Raw genomic sequence first — 23641 nt, 5'->3', positions numbered from 1 at the left:
GAGAGGTAATTGGAATCTCCCGGCACACAAGACGAGTGCCTCCAAGTTCAATTCACGATTTCCCAGTAATTCTTGTGTTAGACAGGTGCTACATACTAAGTTCCATATATGAGAAGGTAGCTGAACGCCTTGTCCAAAAGCATCTTACTTCTGAGAGTTGAGCCCACCCTCAGTCCCTCACACTTCCACACTGCCTGCAGAGTGAGTTTCACACGTCTTCACCAGAGACGATTGCCAGAGGCTTCTGAGTACAAGTTAACAATGCAGAACTGGAGGATATCTCCAGGTGCAGTAGAGTGGTAATCTTGGAACCTCCTGACTCAGAGTACTGCTACCTTCTCACTGCCATAGGAATGCAGCTAGTTGACAGCTGGCTTCAAGACATGCTTCCCTGTGAGAGCTGAGGACAGGGCAGAACCCTCCCGCATCCTGCCTGACTGTAGGAGTAGCTGCTAACATCCTTATGTTAGTGGCTGGGAGAAGTTGCGGGAAAAGCATGTGTGAGCACTGGGCCTGAACTCCCGTGTATCTGAGTTGAATACAGCGATTTCCAACGGCTTTCCTCAACCAGAGTGTAGCTAGGTTCCAAATCCCATGTACGAGCGGGTAGCAGACATCTGCCTCCCATGCATACACACTTCTGAGAGTTGAGCTTATGGCCTGTACCTCCACAGCCAGCCTACTGGTACCCTTGGCTTCTATAAGGCCTAGGCTCGCTGTTTGACGGAAGTGCTGGGAGAGGTAATTGGAATCACCCGGCACACAAGACTAGTGCCTCCAAGCTCAGTTCAGGGATTTCCTAGTAATTCCTGTGGTAGACTGGTGCTACATACTAAGTTCCATACGTGAGAGGGTAGCTGAACGCCTTGTCCAAAACCATCTTACTTCTGAGAGTTGAGCTCAGCCTCAGTCCCTCACAGTTCCACACTGCCTGCAGAGTGAGTTTCGCAGGTCTTCAGCAGAGACGTTTGCCAGAGGCTTCTGAGACGCAGGGTAACAATGCAGACCTGGAGGGTATCCCCAGGTGCAGTCGACTGATAATCTTGGAACCTCCTGACTCAGAATACTGCTACCTTCTCACTGCCATAGGAATGCAGCTAGTTGACAGCTGGCTTCAAGACATGCTTCCCTGTGAGAGCTGAGGACAGGGCAGAACCCTCCCGCATCCTGCCTGACTGTAGGAGTAGCTGCTAACATCCTTATGTTAGTGGCTGGGAGAGGTTGCGGGAAAAGCATGTGTGAGCACTGGGCCTGAACTCCCGTGTATCTGAGTTGAATACAGCGATTTCCAATGGCCTTCTTCAATCACAGTGTAGCTAGGTTCCAACTCCCATGTCCGAGTGGGTAGCAGACATCTGCCTCCCATGCATACACACTTCTGAGAGTTGAGCTTATGGCCTGTACCTCCACATCAAGCCTGCTGGTACCCTTGGCTTCTAAAAGGCCTAGGCTCGCTGTTTGACGGAAGTGCTGGGAGAGGTAATTGGAATCACCCGGCACACAAGACTAGTGCCTCCAAGCTCAGTTCAGCGATTTCCTAGTAATTCCTGTGGTAGACTGGTGCTACATACTAAGTTCCATACGTGAGAGGGTAGCTGAACGCCTTGTCCAAAACCATCTTACTTCTGAGAGTTGAGCTCAGCCTCAGTCCCTCACAGTTCCACACTGCCTGCAGAGTGAGTTTCGCAGGTCTTCAGCAGAGACGTTTGCCAGAGGCTTCTGAGACGCAGGGTAACAATGCAGACCTGGAGGGTATCCCCAGGTGCAGTCGACTGGTAATCTTGGAACCTCCTGACTCAGAATACTGCTACCTTCTCACTGCCATAGGAATGCAGCTAGTTGACAGCTGGCTTCAAGACATGCTTCCCTGTGAGAGCTGAGGACAGGGCAGAACCCTCCCGCATGCTGCCTGACTGTAGGAGTAGCTGCTAACATCCTTATGTTAGTGGCTGGGAGAGGTTGCGGGAAAAGCATGTGTGAGCACTGGGCCTGAACTCCCGTGTATCTTAGTTGAATACAGCGATTTGCAACGGCATTCCTCAACCAGAGTGTAGCTAGGTTCCAAATCCCATGTACGAGCGGGTAGCAGACATCTGCCTCCCATGCATACACACTTCTGAGAGTTGAGCTTATGGCCTGTACCTCCACAGCCAGCCTGCTGGTACCCTTGGCTTCTAAAAGGCCTAGGCTCGCTGTTTGACGGAAGTGCTGGGAGAGGTAATTGGAATCTCCCGGCATACAAGACGAGTGCCTCCAAGCTCAATTCACGATTTCCCAGTAATTCTTGTGGTAGACAGGTGCTACATACTAAGTTCCATATGTGAGAAGGTAGCTGAACGCCTTGTCCAAAAGCATCTTACTTCTGAGAGTTGAGCACACCCTCAGTCCCTCACACTTCCACACTGCCTGCAGAGTGAGTTTCACACGTCTTCACCAGAGACGATTGCCAGAGGCTTCTGAGTACAAGTTAACAATGCAGACCTGGAGGGTATCTCCAGGTGCAGTAGAGTGGTAATCTTGGAACCTCCTGACTCAGAGTACTGCTACCTTCTCACTGCCATAGGAATGCAGCTAGTTGACAGCTGGCTTCAAGACATGCTTCCCTGTGAGAGCTGAGGACAGGGCAGAACCCTCCCGCATCCTGCCTGACTGTAGGAGTAGCTGCTAACATCCTTATGTTAGTGGCTGGGAGAGGTTGCGGGAAAAGCATGTGTGAGCACTGGGCCTGAACTCCCGTGTATCTGAGTTGAATACAGCGATTTCCAATGGCCTTCTTCAATCACAGTGTAGCTAGGTTCCAACTCCCATGTCCGTGTGGGTAGCAGACATCTGCCTCCCATGCATACACACTTCTGAGAGTTGAGCTTATGGCCTGTACCTCCACATCCAGCCTGCTGGTACCCTTGGCTTCTAAAAGGCCTAGGCTCGCTGTTTGACGGAAGTGCTGGGAGAGGTAATTGGAATCACCCGTCACACAAGACTAGTGCCTCCAAGCTCAGTTCAGCGATTTCCTAGTAATTCCTGTGGTAGAATGGTGCTACATACTAAGTTCCATACGTGAGAGGGTAGCTGAACGCCTTGTCCAAAACCATCTTACTTCTGAGAGTTGAGCTCAGCCTCAGTCCCTCACAGTTCCACACTGCCTGCAGAGTGAGTTTCGCAGGTCTTCAGCAGAGACGTTTGCCAGAGGCTTCTGAGACGCAGGGTAACAATGCAGACCTGGAGGGTATCCCCAGGTGCAGTCGACTGGTAATCTTGGAACCTCCTGACTCAGAATACTGCTACCTTCTCACTGCCATAGGAATGCAGCTAGTTGACAGCTGGCTTCAAGACATGCTTCCCTCTGAGAGCTGAGGACAGGGCAGAACCCTCCCGCATGCTGCCTGACTGTAGGAGTAGCTGCTAACATCCTTATGTTAGTGGCTGGGAGAGGTTGCGGGAAAAGCATGTGTGAGCACTGGGCCTGAACTCCCGTGTATCTGAGTTGAATACAGCGATTTCCAACGGCTTTCCTCAACCAGAGTGTAGCTAGATTCCAAATCCCATGTACGAGCGGGTAGCAGACATCTGCCTCCCATGCATACACACTTCTGAGAGTTGAGCTTATGGCCTGTACCTCCACATCCAGCCTGCTGGTACCCTTGGCTTCTAAAAGGCCTAGGCTCGCTGTTTGACGGAAGTGCTGGGAGAGGTAATTGGAATCTCCCGGCACACAAGACGAGTGCCTCCAAGCTCAATTCACGATTTCCCAGTAATTCTTGTGGTAGACAGGTGCTACATACTAAGTTCCATATGTGAGAAGGTAGCTGAACGCCTTGTCCAAAAGCATCTTACTTCTGAGAGTTGAGCCCACCCTCAGTCCCTCACACTTCCACACTGCCTGCAGAGTGAGTTTCACACGTCTTCACCAGAGACGATTGCCAGAGGCTTCTGAGTACAAGTTAACAATGCAGAACCGGAGGGTATCTCCAGGTGCAGTAGAGTGGTAACCTTGGAACCTCCTGACTCAGAGTACTGCTACCTTCTCACTGCCATAGGAATGCAGCTAGTTGACAGCTGGCTTCAAGACATGCTTCCCTCTGAGAGCTGAGGACAGGGCAGAACCCTCCCGCATCCTGCCTGACTGTAGGAGTAGCTGCTAACATCCTTATGTTAGTGGCTGGGAGAGGTTGCGGGAAAAGGATGTGTGAGCACTGGGCCTGAACTCCCGTGTATCTGAGTTGAATACAGCGATTTCCAATGGCCTTCTTCAATCACAGTGTAGCTAGGTTCCAACTCCCATGTCCGAGTGGGTAGCAGACATCTGCCTCCCATGCATACACACTTCTGAGAGTTGAGCTTATGGCCTGTACCTCCACATCCAGCCTGCTGGTACCCTTGGCTTCTAAAAGGCCTAGGCTCGCTGTTTGACGGAAGTGCTGGGAGAGGTATTTGGAATCACCCGGCACAAAAGACTAGTGCCTCCAAGCTCAGTTCAGCGATTTCCTAGTAATTCCTGTGGTAGACTGGTGCTACATACTAAGTTCCATACGTGAGAGGGTAGCTGAACGCCTTGTCCAAAACCATCTTACTTCTGAGAGTTGAGCTCAGCCTCAGTCCCTCACAGTTCCACACTGCCTGCAGAGTGAGTTTCGCAGGTCTTCAGCAGAGACGTTTGCCATAGGCTTCTGAGACGCAGGGTAACAATGCAGACCTGGAGGGTATCCCCAGGTGCAGTCGACTGGTAATCTTGGAACCTCCTGAATCAGAATACTGCTACCTTCTCACTGCCATAGGAATGCAGCTAGTTGACAGCTAGCTGGCTTCAAGACATGCTTCCCTGAGAGAGCTGAGGACAGGGCAGAACCCTCCCGCATGCTGCCTGACTGTAGGAGTAGCTGCTAACATCCTTATGTTAGTGGCTGGGAGAGGTTGCGGGAAAAGCATGTTTGAGCACTGGGCCTGAACTCCCGTGTATCTGAGTTGAATACAGCGATTTCCAACGGCTTTCCTCAACCAGAGTGTAGCTAGGTTCCAAATCCCATGTACGAGCGGGTAGCAGACATCTGCCTCCCATTCATACACACTTCTGAGAGTTGAGCTTATGGCCTGTACCTCCACATCCAGCCTGCTGGTACCCTTGGCTTCTAAAAGGCCTAGGCTCGCTGTTTGACGGAAGTGCTGGGAGAGGTAATTGGAATCTCCCGGCACACAAGACGAGTGCCTCCAAGCTCAATTCACGATTTCCCAGTAATTCTTGTGGTAGACAGGTGCTACATACTAAGATCCATATGTGAGAAGGTAGCTGAACGCCTTGTCCAAAAGCATCTTACTTCTGAGAGTTGAGCACACCCTCAGTCCCTCACACTTCCACACTGCCTGCAGAGTGAGTTTCACACGTCTTCAACAGAGACGATTGCCAGAGGCTTCTGAGTACAAGTTAACAATGCAGACCTGGAGGGTATCTCCAGGTGCAGTAGAGTGGTAATCTTGAAACCTCCTGACTCAGAGTACTGCTACCTTCTCACTGCCATAGGAATGCAGCTAGTTGACAGCTGGCTTCAAGACATGCTTCCCTGTGAGAGCTGAGGACAGGGCAGAACCCTCCCGCATCCTGCCTGACTGTAGGAATAGCTGCTAACATCCTTATGTTAGTGGCTGGGAGAGGTTGCGGGAAAAGCATGTGTGAGCACTGGGCCTGAACTCCCGTGTATCTGAGTTGAATACAGCGATTTCCAATGGCCTTCTTCAATCACAGTATAGCTAGTTTCCAACTCCCATGTCCGAGTGGGTAGCAGACATCTGCCTCCCATGCATACACACTTCTGAGAGTTGAGCTTATGGCCTGTACCTCCAGATCCAGCATGCTGGTACCCTTGGCTTCTAAAAGGCCTAGGCTCGCTGTTTGACGGAAGTGCTGGGAGAGGTAATTGGAATCACCCGGCACACAAGACTAGTGCCTCCAAGCTCAGTTCAGCGATTTCCTAGTAATTCCTGTGGTAGACTGGTGCTACATACTAAGTTCCATACGTGAGAGGGTAGCTGAACGCCTTGTCCAAAACCATCTTACTTCTGAGAGTTGAGCTCAGCCTCAGTCCCTCACAGTTCCACACTGCCTGCAGAGTGAGTTTCGCAGGTCTTCAGCAGAGACGTTTGCCAGAGGCTTCTGAGACGCAGGGTAACAATGCAGACCTGGAGGGTATCCCCAGGTGCAGTCGACTGGTAATCTTGGAACCTCCTGACTCAGAATACTGCTACCTTCTCACTGCAATAGGAATGCAGCTAGTTGACAGCTGGCTTCAAGACATGCTTCCCTGTGAGAGCTGAGGACAGGGCAGAACCCTCCCGCATGCTGCCTGACTGTAGGAGTAGCTGCTAACATCCTTATGTTAGTGGCTGGGAGATGCTGCGGGAAAAGCATGTGTGAGCACTGGGCCTGAACTCCCGGGTATCTGAGTTGAATACAGCGATTTCCAACGGCTTTCCTCAACCAGAGTGTAGCTAGGTTCCAAATCCCATGTACGAGCGGGTAGCAGACATCTGCCTCCCATGCATACACACTTCTGAGAGTTGAGCTTATGGCCTGTACCTCCACAGCCAGCCTACTGGTACCCTTGGCTTCTAAAAGGCCTAGGCTCGCTGTTTGACGGAAGTGCTGGGAGAGGTAATTGGAATCACCCGGCACACAAGACTAGTGCCTCCAAGCTCAGTTCAGTGATTTCCTAGTAATTCCTGTGGTAGACTGGTGCTACATACTAACTTCCACACGTGAGAGGGTAGCTGAACGCCTTGTCCAAAACCATCTTACTTCTGAGAGTTGAGCTCAGCCTCAGTCCCTCACAGTTCCACACTGCCTGCAGAGTGAGTTTCGCAGGTCTTCAGCAGAGACGTTTGCCAGAGGCTTCTGAGACGCAGGGTAACAATGCAGACCTGGAGGGTATCCCCAGGTGCAGTCGACTGATAATCTTGGAACCTCCTGACTCAGAATACTGCTACCTTCTCACTGCCATAGGAATGCAGCTAGTTGACAGCTGGCTTCAAGACATGCTTCCCTGTGAGAGCTGAGGACAGGGCAGAACCCTCCCGCATCCTGCCTGACTGTAGGAGTAGCTGCTAACATCCTTATGTTAGTGGCTGGGAGAGGTTGCGGGAAAAGCATGTGTGAGCACTGGGCCTGAACTCCCGTGTATCTGAGTTGAATACAGCGATTTCCAATGGCCTTCTTCAATCACAGTGTAGCTAGGTTCCAACTCCCATGTCCGAGTGGGTAGCAGACATCTGCCTCCCATGCATACACACTTCTGAGAGTTGAGCTTATGGCCTGTACCTCCACATCAAGCCTGCTGGTACCCTTGGCTTCTAAAAGGCCTAGGCTCGCTGTTTGACGGAAGTGCTGGGAGAGGTAATTGGAATCACCCGGCACACAAGACTAGTGCCTCCAAGCTCAGTTCAGCGATTTCCTAGTAATTCCTGTGGTAGACTGGTGCTACATACTAAGTTCCATACGTGAGAGGGTAGCTGAACGCCTTGTCCAAAACCATCTTACTTCTGAGAGTTGAGCTCAGCCTCAGTCCCTCACAGTTCCACACTGCCTGCAGAGTGAGTTTCGCAGGTCTTCAGCAGAGACGTTTGCCAGAGGCTTCTGAGACGCAGGGTAACAATGCAGACCTGGAGGGTATCCCCAGGTGCAGTCGACTGGTAATCTTGGAACCTCCTGACTCAGAATACTGCTACCTTCTCACTGCCATAGGAATGCAGCTAGTTGACAGCTGGCTTCAAGACATGCTTCTCTGTGAGAGCTTAGGACAGGGCAGAACATTCCCGCATGCTGCCTGACTGTAGGAGTAGCTGCTAACATCCTAATGTTAGTGGCTGGGAGAGGCTGCGGGAAAAGCATGTGTGAGCACTGGGCCTGAACTCCCGTGTATCTGAGTTGAATACAGCGATTTCCAAAAGCTTTCCTCAACCAGAGTGTAGCTAGGTTCCAAATCCCATGTACGAGCAGGTAGCAGACATCTGCCTCCCATGCATACACACTTCTGAGAGTTGAGCTTATGGCCTCTACCTCCACAGCCAGCCTGCTGGTACCCTTGGCTTCTAAAAGGCCTAGGCTCGCTGTTTGACGGAAGTGCTGGGAGAGGTAATTGGAATCACCCGGCACACAAGACTAGTGCCTCCAAGCTCAGTTCAGCGATTTCCTAGTAATTCCTGTGGTAGACTGGTGCTACATACTAAGTTCCATACGTGAGAGGGTAGCTGAACGCCTTGTCCAAAACCATCTTACTTCTGAGAGTTGAGCTCAGCCTCAGTCCCTCACAGTTCCACACTGCCTGCAGAGTGAGTTTCGCAGGTCTTCAGCAGAGACGTTTGCCAGAGGCTTCTGAGACGCAGGGTAACAATGCAGACCTGGAGGGTATCCCCAGGTGCAGTCGACTGGTAATCTTGGAACCTCCTGACTCAGAATACTGCTACCTTCTCACTGCCATAGGAATGCAGCTAGTTGACAGCTGGCTTCAAGACATGCTTCCCTGTGAGAGCTGAGGACAGGGCAGAACCTTCCCGCATGCTGCCTGACTGTAGGAGTAGCTGCTAACATCCTTATGTTAGTGGCTGGGAGAGGTTGCGGGAAAAGCATGTGTGAGCACTGGGCCTGAACTCCCGTGTATCTGAGTTGAATACAGCGATTTCCAACGGCTTTCCTCAACCAGAGTGTAGCTAGGTTCCAAATACCATGTACGAGCGGGTAGCAGACATCTGCCTCCCATGCATACACACTTCTGAGAGTTGAGCTTATGGCCTGTACCTCCACATCCAGCCTGCTGGTACCCTTGGCTTCTAAAAGGCCTAGGCTCGCTGTTTGACGGCAGTCCTGGGAGAGGTAATTGGAATCTCCCGGCACACAAGACGAGTGCCTCCAAGCTCAATTCACGATTTCCCAGTAATTCTTGTGGTAGACAGGTGCTACATACTAAGTTCCATATGTGAGATGGTAGCTGAACGCCTTGTCCAAAAGCATCTTACTTCTGAGAGTTGAGCCCACCCTCAGTCCCTCACACTTCCACACTGCCTGCAGAGTGAGTTTCACACGTCTTCACCAGAGACGATTGCCAGAGGCTTCTGAGTACAAGTTAACAATGCAGACCTGGAGGGTATCTCCAGGTGCAGTAGAGTGGTAATCTTGGAACCTCCTGACTCAGAGTACTGCTACCTTCTCACTGCCATAGGAATGCAGCTAGTTGACAGCTGGCTTCAAGACATGCTTCCCTGTGAGAGCTAAGGACAGGGCAGAACCCTCCCGCATCCTGCCTGACTGTAGGAGTAGCTGCTAACATCCTAATGTTAGTGGCTGGGAGACGTTGCGGGAAAAGCATGTGTGAGCACTGGGCCTGAACTCCCGTGTATCTGAGTTGAATACAGCGATTTCCAATGGCCTTCGTCAATCACAGTGTAGCTAGGTTCCAACTCCCATGTCCGAGTGGGTAGCAGACATCTGCCTCCCATGGATACACACTTCTGAGAGTTGAGCTTATGGCCTGTACCTCCACATCCACCATGCTGGTACCCTTGGCTTCTAAAAGGCCTAGGCTCGCTGTTTGACGGAAGTGCTGGGAGAGGTAATTGGAATCACCCGGCACACAAGACTAGTGCCTCCAAGTTCAGTTCAGCGATTTCCTAGTAATTCCTGTGGTAGACTGGTGCTACATACTAAGTTCCATACGTGAGAGGGTAGCTGAACGCCTTGTCCAAAACCATCTTACTTCTGAGAGTTGAGCTCAGCCTCAGTCCCTCACAGTTCCACACTGCCTGCAGAGTGAGTTTCGCAGGTCTTCAGCAGAGACGTTTGCCAGAGGCTTCTGAGACGCAGGGTAACAATGCAGACCTGGAGGGTATCCCCAGGTGCAGTCGACTGGTAATCTTGGAACCTCCTGACTCAGAATACTGCTACCTTCTCACTGCCATAGGAATGCAGCTAGTTGACAGCTGGCTTCAAGACATGCTTCCCTGTGAGAGCTGAGGACAGGGCAGAACCCTCCCGCATGCTGCCTGACTGTAGGAGTAGCTGCTAACATCCTTATGTTAGTGGCTGGGAGAGGTTGCGGGAAAAGCATGTGTGAGCACTGGGCCTGAACTCCCGTGTATCTGAGTTGAATACAGCGATTTGCAACGGCTTTCCTCAACCAGAGTGTAGCTAGGTTCCAAATCCCATGTACGAGCGGGTAGCAGACATCTGCCTTCCATGCATACACACTTCTGAGAGTTGAGCTTATGGCCTGTACCTCCACATCCAGCCTGCTGGTACCCTTGGCTTCTAAAAGGCCTAGGCTCGCTGTTTGACGGAAGTGCTGGGAGAGGTAATTGGAATCTCCCGGCACACAAGACGAGTGCCTCCAAGCTCAATTCACGATTTCCCAGTAATTCTTGTGGTAGACAGGTGCTACATACTAAGTTCCATATGTGAGAAGGTAGCTGAACGCCTTGTCCAAAAGCATCTTACTTCTGAGAGTTGAGCACACCCTCAGTCCCTCACACTTCCACACTGCCTGCAGAGTGAGTTTCACACGTCTTCACCAGAGACGATTGCCAGAGGCTTCTGAGTACAAGTTAACAATGCAGACCTGGAGGGTATCTCCAGGTGCAGTAGAGTGGTAATCTTGGAACCTCCTGACTCAGAGTACTGCTACCTTCTCCCTGCCATAGGAATGCAGCTAGTTGACAGCTGGCTTCAAGACATGCTTCCCTGTGAGAGCTGAGGACAGGGCAGAACCCTCCCGCGTCCTGCCTGACTGTAGGATTAGCTGCTAACATCCTAATGTTACTGGCTGGGAGAGGTTGCGGGAAAAGCATGTGTGAGCACTGGGCCTGAACTCCCGTGTATCTGAGTTGAATACAGCGATTTCCAATGGCCTTCGTCAATCACAGTGTAGCTAGGTTCCAACTCCCATGTCCGAGTGGGTAGCAGACATCTGCGTCCCATGCATACACACTTCTGAGAGTTGAGCTTATGGCCTGTACCTCCACATCAAGCCTGCTGGTACCCTTGGCTTCTAAAAGGCCTAGGCTCGCTGTTTGACGGAAGTGCTGGGAGAGGTAATTGGAATCACCCGGCACACAAGACTAGTGCCTCCAAGCTCAGTTCAGCGATTTCCTAGTAATTCCTGTGGTAGACTGGTGCTACATACTAAGTTCCATACGTGAGAGGGTAGGTGAACGCCTTGTCCAAAACCATCTTACTTCTGAGAGTTGAGCTCAGCCTCAGTCCCTCACAGTTCCACACTGCCTGCAGAGTGAGTTTCGCAGGTCTTCAGCAGAGACGTTTGCCAGAGGCTTCTGAGACGCAGGGTAACAATGCAGACCTGGAGGGTATCCCCAGGTGCAGTCGACTGGTAATCTTGGAACCTCCTGACTCAGAGTACTGCTACCTTCTCACTGCCATAGGAATGCAGCTAGTTGACAGCTGGCTTCAAGACATGCTTCCCTGTGAGAGCTGAGGACAGGGCAGAACCCTCCCGCAGGCTGCCTGACTGTAGGAGTAGCTGCTAACATCCTTATGTTAGTGGCTGGGAGAGGTTGCGGGAAAAGCATGTGTGAGCACTGGGCCTGAACTCCCGTGTATCTGAGTTGAATAGAGCGATTTCCACCGGCTTTCCTCAACCAGAGTGTAGCTAGGTTCCAAATCCCATGTACGAGCGGGTAGCAGACATCTGCCTCCCATGCATACACACTTCTGAGAGTTGAGCTTATGGCCTGTACCTCCAGAGCCAGCCTGCTGGTACCCTTGGCTTCTAAAAGGCCTAGGCTCGCTGTTTGACGGAAGTGCTGGGAGAGGTAATTGGAATCTCCCGGCACACAAGACGAGTGCCTCCAAGCTCAATTCACGATTTCCCAGTAATTCTTGTGGTAGACAGGTGCTACATACTAAGTTCCATATGTGAGAAGGTAGCTGAACGCCTTGTCCCAAAGCATCTTACTTCTGAGAGTTGAGCACACCCTCAGTCCCTCACACTTCCACACTGCCTGCAGAGTGAGTTTCACACGTCTTCACCAGAGACGATTGCCAGAGGCTTCTGAGTACAAGTTAACAATGCAGACCTGGAGGGTATCTCCAGGTGCAGTACAGTGGTAATCTTGGAACCTCCTGACTCAGAGTACTGCTACCTTCTCACTGCCATAGGAATGCAGCTAGTTGACAGCTGGCTTCAAGACATGCTTCCCTGTGAGAGCTGAGGACAGGGCAGAACCCTCCCGCATCCTGCCTGACTGTAGGAGTAGCTGCCAACATCCTAATGTTAGTGGCTGGGAGAGGTTGCGGGAAAAGCATGTGTGAGCACTGGGCATGAACTCCCGTGTATCTGAGTTGAATACAGCGATTTCCAATGGCCTTCTTCAATCACAGTGTAGCTAGGATCCAACTCCCATGTCCGAGTGGGTAGCAGACATCTGCCTCCCATGCATACACACTTCTGAGATTTGAGCTTATGGCCTGTACCTCCACATCCAGCCTGCTGGTACCCTTGGCTTCTAAAAGGCCTAGGCTCGCTGTTTGACGGAAGTGCTGGGAGAGGTAATTGGAATCACCCACCACACAAGACTAGTGCCTCCAAGCTCAGTTCAGCGATTTCCTAGTAATTCCTGTGGTAGACTGGTGCTACATACTAAGTTCCATACGTGAGAGGGTAGCTGAACGCCTTGTCCAAAACCATCTTACTTCTGAGAGTTGAGCTCAGCCTCAGTCCCTCACAGTTCCACACTGCCTGCAGAGTGAGTTTCGCAGGTCTTCAGCAGAGACGTTTGCCAGAGGATTCTGACACGCAGGGTAACAATGCAGACCTGGAGGGTATCCCCAGGTGCAGTCGACTGGTAATCTTGGAACCTCCTGACTCAGAATACTGCTACCTTCTCACTGCCATAGGAATGCAGCTAGTTGACAGCTAGCTGGCTTCAAGACATGCTTCCCTGCGAGAGCTGAGGACAGGGCAGAACCCTCCCGCATGCTGCCTGACTGTAGGAGTAACTGCTAACATCCTTATGTTAGTGGCTGGGAGAGGTTGCGGGAAAAGCATGTGTGAGCACTGGGCCTGAACTCCCGTGTATCTGAGTTGAATACAGCGATTTCCAACGGCTTTCCTCAACCAGAGTGTAGCTAGGTTCCAAATCCCATGTACGAGCGGGTAGCAGACATCTGCCTCCCATGCATACACACTTCTGAGAGTTGAGCTTATGGCCTGTACCTCCACAGCCAGCCTGCTGGTACCCTTGGCTTCTAAAAGGCCTAGGCTCGCTGTTTGACGGAAGTGCTGGGAGAGGTAATTGGAATCTCCCGGCACACAAGACGAGTGCCTCCAAGCTCAATTCACGATTTCCCAGTAATTCTTCTGGTAGACAGGTGCTACATACTAAGTTCCATATGTGAGATGGTAGCTGAACGCCTTGTCTAAAAGCATGTTACTTCTGAGAGTTGAGCCCACCCTCAGTCCCTCACAGTTCCACACTGCCTGCAGAGTGAGTTTCACACGTCTTCACCTGAGACGATTGCCAGAGGCTTCTGAGTACAAGTTAACAATGCAGACCTGGAGGGTATCTCCAGGTGCAGTAGACTGGTAATCTTGGAACCTCCTGACTCAGAGTACTGCTACCTTCTCACTGCCATAGGAATGCAGCTAGTTGACAGCTGGCTTCAAGACATGCTTCCCTGTGAGAGCTGAGGACAGGGCAGAACCCTCCCGCATCCTGCCTGACTGTAGGAGTAGCTCCTAACATCCTTATGTTAGTGGCTGGGAGAGGTTGCGGGAAAAGCATGTGTGAGCACTGGGCCTGAACTCCCGTGTATCTGAGTTGAATACAGCGATTTCCAATGGCCTTCTTCAATCACAGTGTAGCTAGGTTCCAACTCCCATGTCCGAGTGGGTAGCAGACATCTGCCTCCCATGCATACACACTTCTGAGTGTTGAGCTTATGGCCTGTACCTCCACATCCAGCCTGCTCGTACCCTTGGCTTCTAAAAGGCCTAGGCTCGCTGTTTGACGGAAGTGCTGGGAGAGTTAATTGGAATCACCCGGCACACAAGACTAGTGCCTCCAAGCTCAGTTCAGCGATTTCCTAGTAATTCCTGTGGTAGACTGGTGCTACATACTAAGTTCCATACGTGAGAGGGTAGGTGAACGCCTTGTCCAAAACCATCTTACTTCTGAGAGTTGAGCTCAGCCTCAGTCCCTCACAGTTCCACACTGCCTGCAGAGTGAGTTTCGCAGGTCTTCAGCAGAGACGTTTGCCAGAGGCTTCTGAGACGCAGGGTAACAATGCAGACCTGGAGGGTATCCCCAGGTGCAGTCGACTGGTAATCTTGGAACCTCCTGACTCAGAGTACTGCTACCTTCTCACTGCCATAGGAATGCAGCTAGTTGACAGCTGGCTTCAAGACATGCTTCCCTGTGAGAGCTGAGGACAGGGCAGAACCCTCCCGCAGGCTGCCTGACTGTAGGAGTAGCTGCTAACATCCTTATGTTAGTGGCTGGGAGAGGTTGCGGGAAAAGCATGTGTGAGCACTGGGCCTGAACTCCCGTGTATCTGAGTTGAATAGAGCGATTTCCACCGGCTTTCCTCAACCAGAGTGTAGCTAGGTTCCAAATCCCATGTACGAGCGGGTAGCAGACATCTGCCTCCCATGCATACACACTTCTGAGAGTTGAGCTTATGGCCTGTACCTCCAGAGCCAGCCTGCTGGTACCCTTGGCTTCTAAAAGGCCTAGGCTCGCTGTTTGACGGAAGTGCTGGGAGAGGTAATTGGAATCTCCCGGCACACAAGACGAGTGCCTCCAAGCTCAATTCACGATTTCCCAGTAATTCTTGTGGTAGACAGGTGCTACATACTAAGTTCCATATGTGAGAAGGTAGCTGAACGCCTTGTCCAAAAGCATCTTACTTCTGAGAGTTGAGCACACCCTCTGTCCCTCACACTTCCACACTGCCTGCAGAGTGAGTTTCACACGTCTTCACCAGAGACGATTGCCAGAGGCTTCTGAGTACAAGTTAACAATGCAGACCTGGAGGGTATCTCCAGGTGCAGTACAGTGGTAATCTTGGAACCTCCTGACTCAGAGTACTGCTACCTTCTCACTGCCATAGGAATGCAGCTAGTTGACAGCTGGCTTCAAGACATGCTTCCCTGTGAGAGCTGAGGACAGGGCAGAACCCTCCCGCATCCTGCCTGACTGTAGGAGTAGCTGCCAACATCCTAATGTTAGTGGCTGGGAGAGGTTGCGGGAAAAGCATGTGTGAGCACTGGGCATGAACTCCCGTGTATCTGAGTTGAATACAGCGATTTCCAATGGCCTTCTTCAATCACAGTGTAGCTAGGATCCAACTCCCATGTCCGAGTGGGTAGCAGACATCTGCCTCCCATGCATACACACTTCTGAGATTTGAGCTTATGGCCTGTACCTCCACATCCAGCCTGCTGGTACCCTTGGCTTCTAAAAGGCCTAGGCTCGCTGTTTGACGGAAGTGCTGGGAGAGGTAATTGGAATCACCCACCACACAAGACTAGTGCCTCCAAGCTCAGTTCAGCGATTTCCTAGTAATTCCTGTGGTAGACTGGTGCTACATACTAAGTTCCATACGTGAGAGGGTAGCTGAACGCCTTGTCCAAAACCATCTTACTTCTGAGAGTTGAGCTCAGCCTCAGTCCCTCACAGTTCCACACTGCCTGCAGAGTGAGTTTCGCAGGTCTTCAGCAGAGACGTTTGCCAGAGGATTCTGACACGCAGGGTAACAATGCAGACCTGGAGGGTATCCCCAGGTGCAGTCGACTGGTAATCTTGGAACCTCCTGACTCAGAATACTGCTACCTTCTCACTGCCATAGGAATGCAGCTAGTTGACAGCTAGCTGGCTTCAAGACATGCTTCCCTGCGAGAGCTGAGGACAGGGCAGAACCCTCCCGCATGCTGCCTGACTGTAGGAGTAACTGCTAACATCCTTATGTTAGTGGCTGGGAGAGGTTGCGGGAAAAGCATGTGTGAGCACTGGGCCTGAACTCCCGTGTATCTGAGTTGAATACAGCGATTTCCAACGGCTTTCCTCAACCAGAGTGTAGCTAGGTTCCAAATCCCATGTACGAGCGGGTAGCAGACATCTGCCTCCCATGCATACACACTTCTGAGAGTTGAGCTTATGGCCTGTACCTCCACAGCCAGCCTGCTGGTACCCTTGGCTTCTAAAAGGCCTAGGCTCGCTGTTTGACGGAAGTGCTGGGAGAGGTAATTGGAATCTCCCGGCACACAAGACGAGTGCCTCCAAGCTCAATTCACGATTTCCCAGTAATTCTTCTGGTAGACAGGTGCTACATACTAAGTTCCATATGTGAGATGGTAGCAGAACGCCTTGTCTAAAAGCATGTTACTTCTGAGAGTTGAGCCCACCCTCAGTCCCTCACAGTTCCACACTGCCTGCAGAGTGAGTTTCACACGTCTTCACCTGAGACGATTGCCAGAGGCTTCTGAGTACAAGTTAACAATGCAGACCTGGAGGGTATCTCCAGGTGCAGTAGACTGGTAATCTTGGAACCTCCTGACTCAGAGTACTGCTACCTTCTCACTGCCATAGGAATGCAGCTAGTTGACAGCTGGCTTCAAGACATGCTTCCCTGTGAGAGCTGAGGACAGGGCAGAACCCTCCCGCATCCTGCCTGACTGTAGGAGTAGCTCCTAACATCCTTATGTTAGTGGCTGGGAGAGGTTGCGGGAAAAGCATGTGTGAGCACTGGGCCTGAACTCCCGTGTATCTGAGTTGAATACAGCGATTTCCAATGGCCTTCTTCAATCACAGTGTAGCTAGGTTCCAACTCCCATGTCCGAGTGGGTAGCAGACATCTGCCTCCCATGCATACACACTTCTGAGTGTTGAGCTTATGGCCTGTACCTCCACATCCAGCCTGCTCGTACCCTTGGCTTCTAAAAGGCCTAGGCTCGCTGTTTGACGGAAGTGCTGGGAGAGGTAATTGGAATCACCCGGCACACAAGACTAGTGCCTCCAAGCTCAGTTCAGCGATTTCCTAGTAATTCCTCTGGTAGACTGGTGCTACATACTAAGTTCCATACGTGAGAGGGTAGCTGAACGCCTTGTCCAAAACCATCTTACTTCTGAGAGTTGAGCTCAGCCTCAGTCCCTCACAGTTCCACACTGCCTGCAGAGTGAGTTTCGCAGGTCTTCAGCAGAGACGTTTGCCAGAGGCTTCTGAGACGCAGGGTAACAATGCAGACCTGGAGGGTATCCCCAGGTGCAGTCGACTGGTAATCTTGGAACCTCCTGACTCAGAATACTGCTACCTTCTCACTGCCATAGGAATGCAGCTAGTTGACAGCTGGCTTCAAGACATGCTTCTCTGTGAGAGCTTAGGACAGGGCAGAACATTCCCGCATGCTGCCTGACTGTAGGAGTAGCTGCTAACATCCTAATGTTAGTGGCTGGGAGAGGCTGCGGGAAAAGCATGTGTGAGCACTGGGCCTGAACTCCCGTGTATCTTAGTTGAATACAGCGATTTCCAACGGCTTTCCTCAACCAGAGTGTAGCTAGGTTCCAAATCCCGTGTACGAGCAGGTAGCAGACATCTGCCTCCCATGCATACACACTTCTGAGAGTTGAGCTTAAGGCCTCTACCTCCACAGCCAGCCTGCTGGTACCCTTGGCTTCTAAAAGGCCTAGGCTCGCTGTTTGACGGAAGTGCTGGGAGAGGTAATTGGAATCACCCGGCACACAAGACTAGTGCCTCCAAGCTCAGTTCAGCGATTTCCTAGTAATTCCTGTGGTAGACTGGTGCTACATACTAAGTTCCATACGTGAGAGGGTAGCTGAACGCCTTGTCCAAAACCATCTTACTTCTGAGAGTTGAGCTCAGCCTCAGTCCCTCACAGTTCCACACTGCCTGCAGAGTGAGTTTCGCAGGTCTTCAGCAGAGACGTTTGCCAGAGGCTTCTGAGACGCAGGGTAACAATGCAGACCTGGAGGGTATCCCCAGGTGCAGTCGACTGGTAATCTTGGAACCTCCTGACTCAGAATACTGCTACCTTCTCACTGCCATAGGAATGCAGCTAGTTGACAGCTGGCTTCAAGACATGCTTCCCTGTGAGAGCTGAGGACAGGGCAGAACCTTCCCGCATGCTGCCTGACTGTAGGAGTAGCTGCTAACATCCTTATGTTAGTGGCTGGGAGAGGTTGCGGGAAAAGCATGTGTGAGCACTGGGCCTGAACTCCCGTGTATCTGAGTTGAATACAGCGATTTCCAACGGCTTTCCTCAACCAGAGTGTAGCTAGGTTCCAAATCCCATGTACGAGCGGGTAGCAGACATCTGCCTCCCATGCATACACACTTCTGAGAGTTGAGCTTATGGCCTGTACCTCCACATCCAGCCTGCTGGTACCCTTGGCTTCTAAAAGGCCTAGGCTCGCTGTTTGACGGAAGTGCTGGGAGAGGTAATTGGAATCTCCCGGCACACAAGACGAGTGCCTCCAAGCTCAATTCACGATTTCCCAGTAATTCTTGTGGTAGACAGGTGCTACATACTAAGTTCCATATGTGAGATGGTAGCTGAACGCCTTGTCCAAAAGCATCTTACTTCTGAGAGTTGAGCCCACCCTCAGTCCCTCACACTTCCACACTGCCTGCAGAGTGAGTTTCACACGTCTTCACCAGAGACGATTGCCAGAGGCTTCTGAGTACAAGTTAACAATGCAGACATGGAGGGTATCTCCAGGTGCAGTAGAGTGGTAATCTTGGAACCTCCTGACTCAGAGTACTGCTACCTTCTCACTGCCATAGGAATGCAGCTAGTTGACAGCTGGCTTCAAGACATGCTTCCCTGTGAGAGCTAAGGACAGGGCAGAACCCTCCCGCATCCTGCCTGATTGTAGGAGTAGCTGCTAACATCCTAATGTTAGTGGCTGGGAGAGGTTGCGGGAAAAGCATGTGTGAGCACTGGGCCTGAACTCCCGTGTATCTGAGTTGAATACAGCGATTTCCAATGGCCTTCGTCAATCACAGTGTAGCTAGGTTCCAACTCCCATGTCCGAGTGGGTAGCAGACATCTGCGTCCCATGCATACACACTTCTGAGAGTTGAGCTTATGGCCTGTACCTCCACATCAAGCCTGCTGGTACCCTTGGCTTCTAAAAGGCCTAGGCTCGCTGTTTGACGGAAGTGCTGGGAGAGGTAATTGGAATCACCCGGCACACAAGACTAGTGCCTCCAAGCTCAGTTCAGCGATTTCCTAGTAATTCCTGTGGTAGACTGGTGCTACATACTAAGTTCCATACGTGAGAGGGTAGGTGAACGCCTTGTCCAAAACCATCTTACTTCTGAGAGTTGAGCTCAGCCTCAGTCCCTCACAGTTCCACACTGCCTGCAGAGTGAGTTTCGCAGGTCTTCAGCAGAGACGTTTGCCAGAGGCTTCTGAGACGCAGGGTAACAATGCAGACCTGGAGGGTATCCCCAGGTGCAGTCGACTGGTAATCTTGGAACCTCCTGACTCAGAGTACTGCTACCTTCTCACTGCCATAGGAATGCAGTTAGTTGACAGCTGGCTTCAAGACATGCTTCCCTGTGAGAGCTGAGGACAGGGCATAACCCTCCCGCAGGCTGCCTGACTGTAGGAGTAGCTGCTAACATCCTTATGTTAGTGGCTGGGAGAGGTTGCGGGAAAAGCATGTGTGAGCACTGGGCCTGAACTCCCGTGTATCTGAGTTGAATAGAGCGATTTCCACCGGCTTTCCTCAACCAGAGTGTAGCTAGGTTCCAAATCCCATGTACGAGCGGGTAGCAGACATCTGCCTCCCATGCATACACACTTCTGAGAGTTGAGCTTATGGCCTGTACCTCCAGAGCCAGCCTGCTGGTACCCTTGGCTTCTAAAAGGCCTAGGCTCGCTGTTTGACGGAAGTGCTGGGAGAGGTAATTGGAATCTCCCGGCACACAAGACGAGTGCCTCCAAGCTCAATTCACGATTTCCCAGTAATTCTTGTGGTAGACAGGTGCTACATACTAAGTTCCATATGTGAGAAGGTAGCTGAACGCCTTGTCCAAAAGCATCTTACTTCTGAGAGTTGAGCACACCCTCAGTCCCTCACACTTCCACACTGCCTGCAGAGTGAGTTTCACACGTCTTCACCAGAGACGATTGCCAGAGGCTTCTGAGTACAAGTTAACAATGCAGACCTGGAGGGTATCTCCAGGTGCAGTAGAGTGGTAATCTTGGAACCTCCTGACTCAGAGTACTGCTACCTTCTCACTGCCATAGGAATGCAGCTAGTTGACAGCTGGCTTCAAGACATGCTTCCCTGTGAGAGCTGAGGACAGGGCAGAACCCTCCCGCATCCTGCCTGACTGTAGGAGTAGCTGCTAACATCCTTATGTTAGTGGCTGGGAGAGGTTGCGGGAAAAGCATGTGTGAGCACTGGGCCTGAACTCCCGTGTATCTGAGTTGAATACAGCGATTTCCAATGGCCTTCTTCAATCACAGTGTAGCTAGGTTCCAACTCCCATGTCCGAGTGGGTAGCAGACATCTGCCTCCCATGCATACACACTTCTGAGAGTTGAGCTTATGGCCTGTACCTCCACATCCAGCCTGCTGGTACCCTTGGCTTCTAAAAGGCCTAGGCTCGCTGTTTGACGGAAGTGCTGGGAGAGGTAATTGGAATCACCCGGCACATATGACTAGTGCCTCCAAGCTCAGTTCAGCGATTTCCTAGTAATTCCTGTGGTAGACTGGTGCTACATACTAAGTTCCATACGTGAGAGGGTAGCTGAACGCCTTGTACAAAACCATCTTACTTCTGAGAGTTGAGCTCAGCCTCAGGCCCTCACAGTTCCACACTGCCTGCAGAGTGAGTTTCGCAGGTCTTCAGCAGAGACGTTTGCCAGAGGCTTCTGAGACGCAGGGTAACAATGCAGACCTGGAGGGTATCCCCAGGTGCAGTCGACTGGTAATCTTGGAACCTCCTGACTCAGAATACTGCTACCTTCTCACTGCCATAGGAATGCAGCTAGTTGACAGCTGGCTTCAAGACATGCTTCCCTCTGAGAGGTGAGGACAGGGCAGAACCCTCCCGCATGCTGCCTGACTGTAGGAGTAGCTGCTAACATCCTTATGTTAGTGGCTGTGAGAGGTTGCGGGAAAAGCATGTGTGAGCACTGGGCCTGAACTCCCGTGTATCTGAGTTGAATACAGCGATTTCCAACGGCTTACATCAATCAGAGTGTAGCCAGGTTCCAACTCCCATGTCCGAGTGGGTAGCAGACATCTGCCTCCCATGCATACACACTTCTGAGAGTTGAGCTTATGGCCTGTACCTCCACAGCCAGCCTGCTGGTACCCTTGGCTTCTAAAAGGCCTAGGCTCGCTGTTTGACGGAAGTGCTGGGAGAGGTAATTGGAATCTCCCGGCACACAAGACGAGGGCCTCCAAGCTCAATTCACGATTTCCCAGTAATTCTTGTGGTAGACAGGTGCTACATACTAAGTTCCTTATGTGAGAAGGTAGCTGAACGCCTTGTCCAAAAGCATCTTACTTCTGAGATTTGAGCACACCCTCAGTCCCTCACACTTCCACACTGCCTGCAGAGTGAGTTTCGCAGGTCTTCAGCAGAGACGATTGCCAGAGGCTTCTGAGTACAAGTTAACAATGCAGACCTGGAGGGTATCTCCAGGTGCAGTAGAGTGGTAATCTTGGAACCTCCTGACTCAGAGTACTGCTACCTTCTCACTGCCATAGGAATGCAGCTAGTTGACAGCTGGCTTCAAGACATGCTTCCCTGTGAGAGCTGAGGGCAGGGCAGAACCCTCCCGCATCCTGCCTGACTGTAGGAGTAGCTGCTAACATCCTTATGTTAGTGGCTGGGAGAGGTTGCGGGAAAAGCATGTGTGAGCACTGGGCCTGAACTCCCGTGTATCTGAGTTGAATACAGCGATTTCCAATGGCCTTCTTCAATCACAGTGTAGCAAGGTTCCAACTCCCATGTCCGAGTGGGTAGCAGACATCTGCCTCCCATGCATACACACTTCTGAGAGTTGAGCTTATGGCCTGTACCTCCACATCCAGCCTGCTGGTACCCTTGGCTTCTAAAAGGCCTAGGCTCGCTGTTTGACGGAAGTGCTGGGAGAGGTAATTGGAATCACCCGGCACACAAGACTAGTGCCTCCAAGCTCAGTTCAGCGATTTCCTAGTAATTCCTGTGGTAGACTGGTGCTACATACTAAGTTCCATACGTGAGAGGGTAGCTGAACGCCTTGTCCAAAACCATCTTACTTCTGAGAGTTGAGCTCAGCCTCAGTCCCTCACAGTTCCACACTGCGTGCAGAGTGAGTTTCGCAGGTCTTCAGCAGAGACGTTTGCCAGAGGATTCTGACACGCAGGGTAACAATGCAGACCTGGAGGGTATCCCCAGGTGCAGTCAACTGGTAATCTTGGAACCTCCTGACTCAGAATACTGCTACCTTCTCACTGCCATAGGAATGCAGCTAGTTGACAGCTAGCTGGCTTCAAGACATGCTTCCCTGAGAGAGCTGAGGACAGGGCAGAACCCTCCCGCATGCTGCCTGACTGAAGGAGTAGCTGCTAACATCCTTATGTTAGTGGCTGGGAGAGGTTGCGGGAAAAGCATGTGTGAGCACTGGGCCTGAACTCCCGTGTATCTGAGTTGAATACAGCGATTTCCAACGGCTTTCCTCAACCAGAGTGTAGCTAGGTTCCAAATCCCATGTACGAGCGGGTAGCAGACATCTGCCTCCCATGCATACACACTTCTGAGAGTTGAGCTTATGGCCTGTACCTCCACAGCCAGCCTGCTGGTACCCTTGGCTTCTAAAAGGCCTAGGCTCGCTGTTTGACGGAAGTGCTGGGAGAGGTAATTGGAATCTCCCGGCACACAAGACGAGTGCCTCCAAGCTCAATTCACGATTTCCCAGTAATTTTTGTGGTAGACAGGTGCTACATACTAAGTTCCATATGTGAGATGGTAGCTGAACGCCTTGTCTAAAAGCATCTTACTTCTGAGAGTTGAGACCACCCTCAGTCCCTCACAGTTCCACACTGCCTGCAGAGTGAGTTTCACACGTCTTCACCAGAGACGATTGCCAGAGGCTTCTGAGTACAAGTTAACAATGCAGACCTTGAGGGTATCTCCAGGTGCAGTAGAGTGGTAATCTTGGAACCTCCTGACTCAGAGTACTGCTACCTTCTCACTGCCATAGGAATGCCGCTAGTTGACAGCTGGCTTCAAGACATGCTTCCCTGTGAGAGCTGAGGACAGGGCAGAACCCTCCCGCATCCTGCCTGACTGTAGGAGTAGCTGGTAACATCCTTATGTTAGTGGCTGGGAGAGGTTGCGGGAAAAGCATGTGTGAGCACTGGGCCGGAACTCCCGTGTATCTGAGTTGAATACAGCGATTTCCAATGGCCTTCTTCAATCACAGTGTAGCTAGGTTCCAACTCCCATGTCCGAGTGGGTAGCAGACATCTGCCTCCCATGCATACACACTTCTGAGAGTTGAGCTTATGGCCTGTACCTCCACATCCAGCCTGCTGGTACCCTTGGCTTCTAAAAGGCCTAGGCTCGCTGTTTGACGGAAGTGCTGGGAGAGGTAATTGGAATCACCCGGCACACAAGACTAGT

The sequence above is a fragment of the Canis lupus genome, chromosome 7, assembly GCF_048164855.1.
Source record: "Canis lupus baileyi chromosome 7, mCanLup2.hap1, whole genome shotgun sequence".
Classification (NCBI taxonomy): Eukaryota; Metazoa; Chordata; class Mammalia; order Carnivora; family Canidae; genus Canis; species Canis lupus.
This window is presented reverse-complemented; position numbering follows the sequence as displayed.